This window comes from Protopterus annectens, chromosome 5.part0 (genome assembly GCF_019279795.1).
Source record: "Protopterus annectens isolate FY-2018-M chromosome 5.part0, PAN1.0, whole genome shotgun sequence".
In the NCBI taxonomy this organism is placed as follows: domain Eukaryota; kingdom Metazoa; phylum Chordata; order Ceratodontiformes; family Protopteridae; genus Protopterus; species Protopterus annectens.
Genome location: NC_056735.1, coordinates 281,560,236 through 281,576,267, shown reverse-complemented (window position 1 = coordinate 281,576,267; position 16,032 = coordinate 281,560,236). Strand labels below are relative to the sequence as shown.

At 38.1% G+C, this 16,032-nt stretch overlaps 1 protein-coding gene across 10 annotated transcripts in view; it reads right to left on the bottom strand.

Annotated features, from left to right (window-relative positions):
• MAP7D2 (MAP7 domain containing 2) overlaps positions 1-16,032 on the bottom strand; it is a 1,271,501-nt gene that overhangs the window by 127,467 nt on the left and 1,128,002 nt on the right. The gene's annotated exons all lie outside the window — the stretch shown is intronic.

Below are 16,032 nucleotides of genomic sequence, written 5' to 3'. Positions count from 1 at the left end.
CAATATTTTTACAGACAGCCGTTATGCTTTTGGGATGTTACATGATTTTGAGCAGGTTTGGAGAGAGAGAGGGTTTTTGACCTCTTCAGGAAATCAAATAAAAAATTCAGGGTACATAAAATCATTGTTAGATACACTTGTTACCTAAAATGCTGTCTGTAATCAAATGTTGTGCCCATCAAAAGGGCATAGATGCTGTAATAAAGGGCAATAATTTGGCAGACCAAGCTGCTAAACAAGCAGTAAAAGATTGTTGTAAAGATCTGTGCATGTTAACTATGACAAACTTAAACAGTAATGATGTGTTTGATTTAAAAAAAAAAGTTGTCAAGCTTTCAAGCTAAAGCATCATAAGGAGAAGTTCTGAGGTGGCTCAAGGATGGATGTAGAAAATCCTCTGATGGTATATGGCGACATCCGGATGGCCGACTGGTGGCACCTGCCTCTTTGCTACCTTACCTGGTAAGGGCATATCATCTAACGGCCCATACAGGTAAGACAGCTTTATTTAATCAAATTACCCAAAGTTGGTATGCCCCTCATGTCTCCTCTTTGATATTTCAGTATGTACAAAATTGTAGTATTTGCTTGGAATATAACATAAGCAAACATGCCAACAGCAAATCTGCGTATTTACCTCCACCCTGGGGACCTTTTGTAACATACAGCTGGATTTCATCCAGATGCATAAGACTAATAATTTACAATTTATTTTGGTGGCAGTCTGTATGTTCTCAGCATGGGTGGAAGCTTACCCATGTCGCAAAGCTGATGCAGTCACCGTTATTAAAAAAATATCTGCTTATATCACATCGGTATACCCAGCATTGTTAACAGTGACCAGAGAACTCATTTTAATAATAATCTGTTTAAAGAGTTATGTAAAGCTTTTAATACTAAGTTGAGTCTTCACTGGCCCAACCATCCCCAGTCATCTGGATTAGTGGAAAGGGTTAACAGGACCCTTAAAAATAAAATTTCAAAGATTTCTGCTGAAACCCATTTAAAGTGGCCTGAAGCCCTTCCCTTAGTATTAATGAGTACGAGGGCCTCACTGAATGCCACCAGGAAATTGAGTCCATATGAAATATTAATGGGGAGACCCATGGCCCTTCCAGCTACCCCTCCAGTGGGAAATGCTGATTTAACTTTGTCAGATGATGCTATGATTTCTTATTGTAAGAGACACCTCAAAATTTTGCAGCAATATCATCAAACAGTAAGAGCAGCATTACCAAAGCCTCCTGACCAGCCCTGTAATCAACTACAACCAGGTGATTGGGTATATGTGCAAGTTTTTCAGAGGAAAAACTGCCTGACCCCAAGGTGGAAGAGGCCTTTTCAGGTCCTGCTCACCACTCTGACTGCAGTTCGCTGTGCAGGACTACCAATGTGGATCCATTCATCTCACTGCAAGAAGACCTGTCATATGGGGACCCCAGATGAATTATCACAGGCAACAGAGGGAAATTGAGGTGTGACAGACAAATCATCTGCCCAGTGAGAAGGTCAACTTCAGTAGCAGCCCATGATGAATCCAGTGACAACAGGTACTTTTGCTTTGTTTCTGCTGCTGTTCCTTTCTGTAAACTGGTTTCTTACTCGTCCTTCGGCAATATGCCAAGGATCTAAACAAACTGCTGGATATGTTCACATATACCTTATCATTCTAAGGTAGGGATTCCTATGATTCCCATCCCTGCATCACAGGTGTCATTTGAAAAGGACCTTAATGACATCAGCTTAACCTGGCATAATGTAACTGATATTTCGAAGGTTGTGTCTCTTCAACTTGCAACCACACATCATGGAGACACATGTTATGCCAGAAATGGGACTGTACCAGTAGGAAAAAGCAAATGTAATGACACCAGGTATGAAAGTGTGTTAGACTCTTTGCACTTAAAAAGCTATGACTGGGGGCATGGCATTGGCATGATAAGTGACAGTTACTACATCTGTGGTGATCGTGCCTATCCCTGGTTGCCTACAAACTGGTCTGGATGTTGCTTTGTAGGCTATATTAGTCCTGCTATTCAACATTTTGAACACCCACCACCAAATAGACTGAGAAATAAGCGAGCAATCCACTGAAAAGAGCAAGTACTTTAAATGTTTAATCCTGGGTATGGAGTGCAAAGGACAATCCTTGAAATCACCGTACTTGCTCAAATTCTACAGAAGGTGGCCAACAAAACTTCACATCACATCACATCAGGATGACAAACTGAGAAATGACTGAAATGCAAACTGTAGTGTTACAAAATTGAATGGCATTTGATATAATGCTTGCTGCAAAAGGGGGGTCATGTGCCCTCATAGGGAGTTGTTGCTGTTCGTATATTAATGATTATCATGATGAACAAGAAAAACTGGCAAATTTCATGGAATAAAGGGCCAAAGACTTGGAAAGCACATCCAAAAATTTGACACTTTTGGATGGTTGGGCAGTATTTTTGGTAACCGGAGAACTAGCATAATCCAGGGTATTGTCATTGTACTTTTTATTATATTTGTGATCATTTTTGTATATTCTATTCTAAAGATAGTGATTACAAGATATTTAACCTCACCTGCACATGAAATGTCACTGCATACACAAATCAATAACAGTTCTATTTTGACAGAAACTGATGATGATTATTATGATGCTGAGGCATATTTTATCAAGTTAAGAAAAATAAAATATAATTATATGTATGGTATGACATTAACAGTGTCAGAGGGAGGAAACTGTTATGGGACAAGACCAGCTTATTAAAATGTATATTCATTTAAGTTTATTAATGATGCTATAATATGATTCTTAAAAAAAAAAAAAAAAAAAAAGCAAATATAATTTGTATGCATTACTTTTCAAACTGCATTCTTTTAGTATGTAATAAGACAGAATAGTACGTGTTGCATGAAGTGAGGCATGTAGTTATTAAAATAGGAATTTGTTAGCCTGACTCCTCTAGGCTAGGAGTGTGTTGTTGCTAGGGCAGGTTTGAAACATCCAAGGTCAGAAACAAGACCCCTTGGAAGCAGGTGAATCATGTATAGGAAGGTGTTCACGTGAAGTCTGAGCTGAAAATCATGAGGGATGAGGGCATTTGCAAAGTTTTCTATAGGACACAGTCATTATAATATAATAAAATTGCATGACCAGTTTGATAAGAAAATGTATAAAATTACAGTTTTGTATGTAAAGGGAGAATGTTTCATCAAGGGCTATGAAGACTGACTCCCAGCGCTGTAAAAATAACATTTCTGTTTGCACATCCTGAGGTGTTGTTCCCGACTAAAGGCATATAAGGTAAATTCTTAATGTTATTTATTTATTTATGACTATAGCAACAGGACGTCCATTTTCTCAGTTTTTGTATTATCTTTTGTTTTGTCTCTTCCCACATATCCTTAGTTGCCACACTGGAAATATTTTTAATCCATACTCCTAAATACGTCATTTTATCATGTCCCTATAAATGTGGATACTGCTGAACCAATTCATGTGTGGGTATATAATTTACTGCTATTGCCTTTGTTTTACTTTCATTACTTTTGTATCACAAAAAGATTTGAAACTGTCTCAAAATGTTTCATGGCACTGTAATGTCACTTTCTGGTTTTGTCAGGTATAAAATAATATTTTCTGGAGACAGAGACAGCTTTTCTTGACTACCATACCAATTAGATCCTTGAATTTCTGAGTTCCTTATTTTCTTTACCAATGGTTCTAAATATAATGGAAATAAAGGGGAGAGAGGACACCCCTGCCTGGTTCCTATGCTGATGCAGAAATTATCAAAGAGGACCCCACCCACTTTAATTTTCACCTCCAATCCCTCATATATCCTCCTAATTAACCTTATAATTTTATCAGGGAATGCAATTGCTTCCTTTGACCTGCTCAAAAGTTCCCAGCTTGCTTTCTCAAATGCTTTCTCTGCATCAAGCTCAATCAACAATAGTGCTATTTTCTTACATTCTGCTTCCCTCTGGATCATCAATGTTCTTTTAATGTTATCAAATGTTTGTCTCCCCTCCACAAAACCACATTGATCCATATCTATCAATCTTGGCATCACTTTTGCCATTCATTTAGCCATCAACACTTTATAACCATTATTTAGTATTGAAATGGGCCTGTATGAAGCTGAATCTTTACCTTCTTTAGGTATTACAGTTACCACCGCTTTCTTCCAGGATGTTGGTACTTCTCCTGCTCTTAGAACACTGTTAAACAAAACCTTTCAGATCTTTAACAGGTTTTTCCCACCTAGCTTTCAAACTTCCACAGAAATACCATCTATTCCTGGGGACTTTCCTGTAGAATGGTTATACATCACCATTTTTATCTCCTTTCCTCCTACTGTAACTGTTAGTAACTGACCCTCATCTACCTATAATCATGGAATATTTAATTCTTCCTTAAACATTTCCATTTGTACTGTTTCTTGATTTCCATATTTCTCTGCTTTCTACAGACTTTCATAGAATTTCCAAAATATTTATAATACTTCTACAGGATCCCTTGTTATAGGCTCCCTAAACGTGGTGACAGCCCTTTCTACCTTCTGTTGCTTGAGCTGTTGTGCTAAAGGTTTTTGTGCTCTCCAGTTATTATCAAAAAACAGTTGCTAAACAGCAATCTCATGCATATTATCAAGGTAATCCCTTATTCTCTGTTTAGAATTCTGCAGTTGTTCCTCTTCTTGTTCTGTGGGATTCACCCTATTTTGCAATACTTTAACATCTGTCAGTCCCTCTAAATAATTCTTATTACTACTTAACCATATCACCCTTTCTTTTACTTCCACCCTAGTTTTAAACTCCACTTTAATTTTATCCCACTTCCTAGCTATATTATCAGAATAAATTTCTATCTTCTCTAATAGCTCCTTAATAATTTCCACTACCCACTTCTTAAATTCGTCTCTTTTCAACAGATATGTGAGAATGTGCTGTTGTCTCATTTTTTTCATTACTCTGTGATTTTATTTTTATTTCAGTTATTATTGGCGCATGATCTGAAAGAGTTATTGGGTATGTATAAAGACCTTCAATTAAATGCACATGTTCATGTGAAATTTAAATTTGTCTAGCCTAGCTCAGTTTTTTGTATCTTGGGGAATAATATATAAATTCATTCTGAAATCCTAATACTGAATTCACATATTCTGTGCCAAATATTTTCATAAATTTCTTCAAAAATCTACCCTCCTTTGTTATATGTTCCCTTCTGGACCCCACAGACATGTCTTCACTATTGCAAATTAAATTCCAGTCCCTCCAATAAGTAAGATTCCTTGCTGAAATTCTCCTAGAATTTTCTTAAGCTCTGTTATAGGTTTTTGATGGAATATAAATACATGCCAGTGTAATCTTGCCATTAGCTGCTTAGTACTACAGATCTACCATTATTATCTTTTTTTATTCTCTTCAATCACTATTGGAGCTCCTCTTGCAATTAATATAAGTACTCCTCTCCTCCATTGCCTGAAGTATTCCACCGAATAACCATCCTGAAAACCTTTCTTTATCAAATTCAAATGTTCATCTCTTTCCAAGTGTGTATCCTGTAGCATTGCTATTTGCACTCTATATTTTAATACAGATCTTTACTCTTTCTTTTTTTTGGTATTTACCTGTGAGACCATTGACGTTTAAAGACATTACAGAAAACATAATGTTCTTGAAAAGTTATTATTCCCACCTTTGAAGTATAATAGCTTTTTTGTTAAAAGTCTAGCTCCAGCTTTTGTGTTACATGCATATACTGTTTGGCAGGTTAATCTTTTATACAGTTGTTCATTGTCATCTCCATTTGAGCGTATGTCACATCTTACAGAACTTTTTGTTTTATTGAAGGATCTCAAACCAAAATACAAACACACCCTAAATACCCCTAAAACCTAGTAACCTAATAGTAACAAACAAAACTATGTACATTTTCAAACACTGACATTTTATCCTCTATAGGAAGAAATGTTCCAAACTGACAGCCAGACACACAAACTTGAAATAACCTAAAAGAAACGTTGTCCATCCTAAGATGCATGGGGATGCCTGTGCTTCCACTAAGTGCAGTCTGGCTTTGTCTTATCTTTATAGCTCTCTCAGCTGGGAAAACACTTGAATGCTTTCAGAAAACATTTTCTCCAAGCCATTTCTCTTTATCAGATTGTCTTCTAATGACATGAGAACCAGGCATAAAACTGTCAAGCATACATTTCTTTACTAGAAAAAAGCCTTAACATATCCAATATTCTTTTTCATTCACATACTTTCTCTTAAAACTTGTTAGTAAATTAAGCTAATGGCCTTAACCAGTCATTCCCCTATGCAAGAGTGAGCAAAAAAATCACACTCATTTTTCTTTTATCCTGCTCTTTTAACTAAATTTGTCTTTTTTTACATTTCAGTGCCTACATTTCCTAAAACTGAACAAGGAGAAGGGAGAAAAAAAAAAACAGGCACACCTATTTTTCTGTGTACCCTTTTGATGTCTGGCTGTGATGGAAGTAAAATAAATAATGGTCAAATGAAAATATTTCATCTCATTGTTCTCAGATCCATACACTGCCTTTCCCTACTATGCAATATCAGCTACCATTTAATCATAATCATGTAATTGCCCATTGAATTCACATACAGTTCACCTCCGAGAATGCAATTTTTTGTTTACACCTTTGATCCTTGACTACAATGAAAGTCAAAGAAATGATGTCTACAGTAATGCATTTCAACCTATTGCTCTCAGATTTGCTGCTGTCCCTAACAAGCCACATCATCAGTCGTTTAATAGTAATCAAAAAAGAGCTCTTTGCTTTAATACATAGAATGTTTCCACATCTGTCACAGCAAGAACTATAGTGTTTTTACCTTTCTATTTTTAAACACACTTATTGAGTTATAACTTAAAAACATGGACAAACATACATTTATATAAAAGAAAACAAACCATGTTAACATGTTCACAGTTGCAATTATACATCACATACATTATTTTTATACAATTATCAATCCAACATTACATAAATTGCTCAATTCCTGCCTTCCCTTAAACCTCTCTCCTTCTCCAAAACATTATTCTGCACATATTGTTCTCACAATTTCCATTTTTTTTGTAATTTGCTCATATACTTTTCTAAGGATCCCTCTTTTTTATCTCTGTTATATTTACTACTTCAAATACAGTTGGTTTAGACTGATTTCCATTTTCTAGTAATTGCTTTCTTTAACAGCTGCCAGAATTAAACTTAACAAGATCTTAGTTTGTCTAGGGAATTCAAATCCTGTATCCCAGCTCAAAAAGTCATTTCCTTAGTTACAGCCATTTACTCACTAAATATTTCTGACAGAGTACTCTTGTAGGGAATTTTAAAAGCCTGCCAACTGATCACACTCCTGAAACATATGTTTCCTAGTTACCGCTTTATTCCCATCACACTTCAAATGTTTGTCTTCTACTTGAGGAAAAAATATTGCGAGTCTGCTTGGGGTATAAAATACCTATGCAAACACTTCCAAACAAAAATCTTATAGACTTTGCTGCATATTTGGGAGACATGCACATGTCCTTCCATTTTTATCCTGTGAATTGCTTATCCAGTCTCTCTTGGCAATCTCTTCTAACCTCTTCTGATTGATTCCTGTAGTTATCTTGCCTTATTTTATATGCCTTAGTAAGCGTCACTTATTAACAGCAGCTTCTGTTCTAGATTCTACTAAAAACTCTACCAGCGCAGGTCTTTCACTTAGGATTCCCTTATGCCTTTCTTTTTGCCTATACTCTGATATCAATCCCCAGTAGGGAAGATAGTCTCTAGCCAGTCATAATGTCTTATTGGCCTCTTCCCATTCTATTACCTTTCTCTCCCTAGTTATTTGCACCCAATATCTTAGCTTGTTTGCAAGTTTTCTCCAGTAAATTTTAGCCCCCTCTTGCATATTGCTTGTACCCCTAACTGCAGTCATCCCCACTGGCAGAATTTCCATTCTCCATTCTCATGTTGGCTTAGTTCTTAAAACACTTTCTGATACTTTAAGAATATCCAGTAACCCTCACTCCCCATTGGCCCTTGTTTTCAATTATAAAGGAATTCCCAATATTATTCTAGCATGTCCAAAGGTCAGTTGTCAATCTCCTCTCCGGTCCAGTTGGTGAATCTGGGAATCTTGAGGCAATGTTACAACTGCCTCATGTACACAGACAACCCTCTCCTCCTCCCAACAAATTCCAACACATGTGAGAGATGCAACCATATAGCCAAACTGGAGGCTAAGCTCTCTCAACTCAGTACTAGCATAACCAGTCAGGAGAAGGAAACCACACTCACTACAATTCCAGTCTCACATAGACCTACCACGACAGCAAACCAAACACATAATCACACAAAAACATACTCAGAGGCTCTAAATAAAGATCTGCCTAAGCAGCAAAGACCTCCAAAGCAGACACCCAAGCAACCGCTACCCCAAAACAAAACACATGCAACACATATCTCACAAAGCCAGTGTGCCAAACAGTCACAGCCCTTAAGGCTAAACAACACACCTGATACACTTGTAATAGGTAACTCTATAGTCAGGCACACTGATGTCCCGCTCACCAGGCTGAACAAGGAGAAGGTCATGGTGAGCAGCCTGTCAGGCGCTAGGATCCGCCACATAACACAAGCTCTCAGGTCACTCCAAGGCAAGTACAAATATGTCCATGTCCATTGTCCATGCTGGTGTGAATGACCTGAGACGTACCTTCCTGGACTACATGAAAAGAGACATAGAGGAGCTCTCTGAGCATGTAGCCCAGGCCAGTATGACCCTGAACTTGAGTAGCATCTTACCCTCACCAAGAATGATGCCACAATATGAAGACAAGATGATCAATTCAACAATTGGCTTAAGTACTGGTGTCATTCAAAGGGGATCCAATGCCTGTCAGCCTGGGATGATATGCTTGACAAGCCACGATGCTTCGCTAGGGACGGCTTGCACCTGTCACCCCTGGGCTTTCGGATATTGGCAAAGGCTCTTGCTACCCCCATAGTGCCTTTTTTAGGCAAGGCTCAAAAGACAAAAGCACCTCCATAGGTATCACAAGGGATAAGAAACTAAGAGTAATGCTACTCAATGCCAGAAGTCTAAACCTCAAGATGCACTCACTTGAAACTCTCCTTAGCATGGAGAACATCGATATCTGTGCAGTAACAGAAACTTGGTTCAGGGCTCCCGAGAGCACCCCAGCACTACCAGGTTATACCTCATATCATGCTTTTCGGCCCCAAAACTTGGACCAAACCACAAAAGGGGGGGGGGGAGTATCGATATTCAAAGATACCCACACCTCCAGGTTGGTGGCAAAGCAAGGAGCATCAAAGACTATCCATGTGCAACTAACAGTGGGCAAAACTGCCTTCCAGTTTATAGCCTGCTACAGACCACCCTCCCAAACCCAGGAACCCCACTCGGCCTTCCTGAGAACACTGGAAAATATGAAGGTCTCTCCAAACACCATTATATTGGGTGACTTCAACTACCCAAACATAGACTGGGAGCATTACTCTAGCTCCAACACCCTAGCCCAAAGATTCCTAGAATTCATAAACTCAAATGCTATGGAACAACTTGTTACCACTCCCACAAGAGGGGAAAACATACTGGACCTGATCATCCCCAACATGAGGACTCTATTCTCCAGACCAGAAGTGTATCCCTCACTGGTAAGATCAGACCATAAACTGATCTCACTGGATATTCACATCCTGACCCCACCCCGTGCCCAGAAAACCACAGTGAAAAACTTCTCTAAAGCAAATTTCACACTCCTCAAAACCAAGGTGGAATCCTTCAAAGCCCCCGGGCCTGTGGAATATACGGCCCAGACTGCAGAATCCTTTATAAATGCATTCTATGAACACCTTCAGGAATGCATGGATCATGCAATCCCAAATAAAACCAAGACCCAATCCTCCAAAGGCAGACGTCCTGTCTGGTGGACCCCAGCCATAGACAAACTATACAATAGAAGGAGGAAGCTACTACATGATGGAGCAAAATCCCAAAAAGGGAAGGCATCTCTGATCAGTATTAGCAAAAAACTAAGGGCACTCATAAAATCATCTAAGGCCAGCTTCAAGAGAAAAATTGCACAGGACACTAAGGATAATCACAAGGCTTTCTTTAGTTATGTTAGGAACCTGGGTGGGAATTCCCAGATATGCTCAGAATTAGTCCAAAATGACAAAAAATACACCGAACCCACAGACATTGCCAACATCCTAGCTGACCGGTTCAGTGCAAACTTCTCCCCGCCTCGACACCAAAAGGGGAAATATCTATCCCAGCAGAGTGCTGCCCCCCTGACATCTCAGATGCTCAGGTAAGAGCCGCCCTCTCCAAAGCAAAAAACACAGCATCAATGGGACCAGACGGTGTCCCGGGCTGCATCCTACATGAACTCCAAGAAGAGCTAAACCCAAACATAGAACTACTGTTCAAGCTCAGCCTTACTACAGGATATGTACCCAAAGAGTGGCGTACAGCAACAGTGGTCCTTCTCAACAAAGGTGGTGCCTCAACAGACCCAGGAAACTATCGCCCCATAAGCCTGACTAGCTTGGTCTGCAAAGCTATGGAAAGGATCATCATGGACCTCATAAATAAAGATATTGGGGACCTACAGATACTGGATCCTACCCAGTTTGGCTTTGTTAAGGGCAGATCCTGCCTCTTAAACCTGGTCAACTTCTTTGAAACAGTCACCAAGGCCATTGACGAGGGGAAGGTGGTCCACACAGCCTACCTAGACCTCGCAAAAGCCTTCGATACAATACCCCACTCGGGCATTATAGATAAGCTCACCAGCTTAAATATAACCCCTATGTCACTAGATGGGTTGCAAACTGGGTCAAGGACAGAACCCACATGATTAGAATTGCTGGAGCCATGTCAGACTCCAAACCAGTTACAAGTGGCATCCCACAAAGCTCAGTCCTGGGACCTCTCTTGTTCGGTATATATTTCTCGGCGGTACAGGCCAACACAGAAGGACTGTGGCTGACCAAGTTCGCAGATGACTGCAAACTGGGCGCCATAATCGACTCTCCAGCCGACAGAAGTATCCTCCAAAAGAGCCTCATAGAAACAGACAACTGGTGCCAGAGCCATGGACTCAAGCTAAACGCCAAAAAGTGTATAGTCATCCCCTTTGGCAAAAACAAAGTGCCCACAAATTACCACATAGGTGGTAATCCATTAAGTACAGAAGAAGTAATTAGGGACCTGGGGACCCAAGTTGATAGCAATCTCTCATTTGACAACCACGTGGCCAAAGTGGTTAGAAAAACATTTTATATAGCCCACCTAATCATGAAGGGATTCACATCTAGATTAGGGGAGGTCATCGTGCCTCTTTACTCATCCCTCATCAGGCCCATAATCGAGTACAATGCCCTTTTTGGGATGTACCTTACCAAACACCTGCAGCAACTGGAAAGACCCCCAAAGTACCTCACCAAGAGGATCAAAGGGCTCAAACAGATGCCATATGCTGCCCAGTTAAAGAAACTCCAGCTCTACTCAGTGGCATACCGCCTACTCAGAGGTGACCTGTGCCTGACGTATAAAGCCATGTCCAACCCGGAATTAAGGGACATGCTGCACCTCAAAAAATTCAAATCCCACCGAGCTACACACTCAAGAGACTTGAACCTCAGCACTGAAATAAATAGGACATGCTGGAGGGACAGATTCATAACCCAGAGGCTCCCTTCACTCTGGAATAAAATCTCAGTCCAGGTTAGGCAGAGTCCCTCACTGACTCTCTTCAAGAGGAATCTTGATGAGTGGATGGGAGATCGTAGGTTTACCCCGGGTATCACTTCTGTGTCACTGTTAGACAGAGGCACAGTATACTAACCTCGAAAAAGGGCATAGCAAAATTAATTTAAAATGGGTGGCAAAAGCCAAACATACTCTGGCTAGGCTTATAAATGCCCTAGGGCAGATAGCCTAGTATGAACCTATGAACCTATAACATTCTGTATGGCTCTGCATTCAAAGCCCACCTCTCTCATTTCTTGAATTTCCCCCTGTTCATCATCATCCATTTCCACTTTGAATTACAGCTTTCTGTTTGTGTTATGGAGAATGGTCTTAACTGTGTAGCTCTAAAATATCCCTTCAAATCAGGTAATCTTAAACCACCTAGTTCTATTCAAAGGATCAACTTATCCCTCTTAACCCTTGCCCTCTTCCCCTCCCAAATAAAATCTTGCAACTCTATTAATTATTGTCCACAACTTCCCCTCTGGTTGACAAAAATATGCCTGGCTAGAATACAAAACAATAGGAACTAAACATTTTCACTGTTTGTACATTGCTGTCAATATCCACTAACATGAACTTTCAGTTTCTCAGTTTTTTACTATCTTTTGTTTATTTTCCCAAATATCCTTGGCTACCATAACAGAATTCTTTTTAACCCATACTCCTAAATACTTCATCTTATCATGTCCCCATAGGCACGGGTATTACTGAACCAATTCATGAATAGGTAAAAATTTTACAGCTGTACCTTTATTTTGTCTTCATTAATTGTATATCCTGAAAAAAACTTGAAGCTGTCTCAGAATGTTCCATAACACTGAAATGTCATTTTCTTATTTTGTTAGGAACAAAATAATATAATCTGCAAATAAAGCCAACTTTTGTTGATTACATTATCAATTATATCCTTGAATTTCTGAGTCCCTTATTTTCTTTGCCAAGGGCTCTAAATATAACACAAATAGCAAAGGAGAAAGAAGACACCCCTGCCTTCTTCCTCTGTTTGGACACCTTATCAGACAAGAACACACCTACTTTAAATTTTGCCTCTGATCCTTCATATAACCTCCTAATTAACCTTATTGTTTGTATCAGGGGAATGCAAATGCGCCATGGCCCTATTCATAAAATCCCATCATAATCTGTTGAATACTTTCTCTGCATCAAGATTGACCAACAACAGTTGTATTTTCTAACATTCTGCTTCCCTCTAGATCATCATTGTTTTATTAATGTTGTCAAATGTTTGCATCCCTTCCATAAAACCACACTGGTCCATAGCTATCACTTTTGGCAACACTGTTGTCATTCCATTAGCTATTATAGACATAAACACGTTATGACCATGGTTTAAAATTTAAATGGGATTATGAAACTGGGCCTGAAGGATCTTTACCATCTTTAGGTATTACAGCCACCATGGCTTTCTTCTAGGATGCTGATGCTTCCCCTTCTTTTAAAATACTGTTTGTCAAAATCTTCCAGATCTATATCACTTTCTTTACTCCTAGCTTCTAAACTTCCACAGGAATACCATATATTCCTGGAAACTTTCCTGGAGATTGATTACATATCACTGTTTTTATCTCATCTCCTCATCTTTTAACTGTTTCTTGTTGAGCCTTTTCTACCTCTAATCTTGACATACTTAAGTCTTTCATTTATTTTTCCATTTGTCCTTTTTACTGATTTCCACATTCCTCAGCTTTACACAGATTTTTATAAGATTTCTGAGATATCTCTAATACCTCTGTAGGATCTCTGGTTGTTTTTTTCGTGTTACAAATTCTCAAATTTTGGCAACAATCCCTTCTACGTTTGAAGCCTAAGTTGTTGGGCTAAGAGTTTTTGTGCTCTGGAGTTATGAAAAACAGTTGTCAAATAGCAATCTGTCTATACTCATGCAGATTACCCAGACACTCGTTTATTTTGTCTTTAGCACTCTGCAGTTGCATCTCTTCTTGTTCTGTGGCATTCCCCTTATTATGCAATACTTTAACCTCTGTGAGTCCCTCTAAACAATTCTTCTTACTTCTTAACCATATATTTTGCTTTTATGTCTACCCTACTTTTAAACTCCACTTTCATTTTAACCCACTCACTATCTATAACTTCTGAACAAATTTCTATCTTCCCTAATAAATCTTGAATAATTTCCATAACCCATTCCTTAGATATCTCACTTTTTCATTAGGAAGATGGGGAAGTGCCAGTGTCTCATTTTTACTTCATTACCCTGTTTTTTTTATCTTCGGTGCTACTGATGCATGATCTGAAATATTTATTGGATATGAGCCAAAATTTTTAATTAAATTCACAAGTTCTTGCATAATATAATTTCTTTCTAGTCTAGCCCAGTTATTGTACTTCAGAGAATAATATGTAAATTCTCTTAGAGTCCCTACTACTGAATTCACATCTTTTATACCAAATATTTTCACAATTTTTTTTCAGAAATCTGCCCTTTTTTGTTATATTTCCCTTGTAGGTCCCTCAGGATGCATCTTCACTGTTTCAAATAGAGTTTCAGTCCCCATCTATAAGTAATATTCCCTGCTGAAAGCTGATTATTTATCCCAAAAATGTCTTAAGCTCTATAATAGCACTTTTAGGGGGGATATAAATCCATGCTAGCATAATCCTCCTCCCTTACCAGTAGACCCTTACTACCACAAATCTACCATTACTTTGTTTTCTTCCTCTATCAAATTGGAGTTCCTCTAGCAATTAGTGTAAGTACTCTTCTTTTTCCTTTGTCCCTGATTTTCTGCTGAATATCCATCTTGAAATCCTTTCTTTATCAAATTCACAAGTTCACTTCTTTCCAAATGTGCCTCCTGTAGTATTGCTATTTGCACTCTGCATTTCTTAATAAAATTCAATGCTCTTATCTTTTATGTCTATAAATATGAAGCCATTCACATTTCAAAATAATATGTTAAGCATAGCCATTATGGTAACAAGTTATTATTCTCACCTGTTACATATATATATATATATATATATGTATATATATATATATATATATATATATATATATATATATATATATATATGACACCTTTTTAAAAGTGTATTTCCAACTTTTGTGTTACATGCACCTATTAATGTTTAGCAGGTTGATACTGTCTACAGTTGTTTCTTAACATCTCCATTTGAACCTATGTCACATTTTACAAGACTTTTTGTTTTAATGAAAACCCTGTAAAACACACACGCCCATGCAAGCATGCATGAACACACACACACACACACACACACACACACACACACACACACACACACACACACACACACACACACACACACACACACAGAACTCTCCATAACCTATTAACTTAAAACAAATGCACAAAACTATGAACATCTTTAAATAATGAAGTTAAACATTCCTGACAGGAACAATTGTTCCAAATTGACAAATGCACTCAAAGGCATTAACCTAAAATTAAAGTTATCCATGCTAAAGTCCATGTTACAGCTTGTGCTCCTACTTACACTAACTGCTGTCTGTTCTTCTTGTCTTATCTTTATTTCCCTCCCAGGTGTGAAAAACAAATTGTATGCTGTTAGAAAATGTTAACTTTTAGCCTTAAGAAAAAGTGCACAGGTTATCTTTAAACAAAACTAAATTATACACTGTTCTTGTAAAAGCATTAAAATATTTAGCTACCAGAAAGGCTGTTGTCTCATTCACTTCTGCTAATTTCAAATGCTATTTTTTACTGAGCTGCTTGTCCTTGTACCTTTTAATTTTACATATCGTTCAGTAAACAATGTCCAGGCCTTTTGATTTATTGCCTTTACCTTTAATCGTGGAAACATAAGAATAAAATGTACAACTCCCCTCAGCTGCAGACTTCTTGACTGGCACTGAACTTTTATTTAGTTAAAGAAAGCTATTCATTAAATTATGGTCTCTCATTTTTTTTAAAACCCACTTGCTTCCACAAAAAAACACCCTGTCATTAGATTAAGCCAATGGCATTCATTCAGACATTCACCTATGCAAAGGTAAAATAAAACATTTCAAGTCTACAAATATTACAAATCAGTGCACTTTTATACTCCATCCCACACCCCAAGAGCCCAAGATTACAACCTATTGACCTAAACATGCCTTTATTAAGCCTTTCTTCTATTTTCACATGGTAATGCCTACCTTTCTTAAAACTAAAAAAAGAAAAAAAAACAGTTGTTTACTTTAGTATCTTTAGC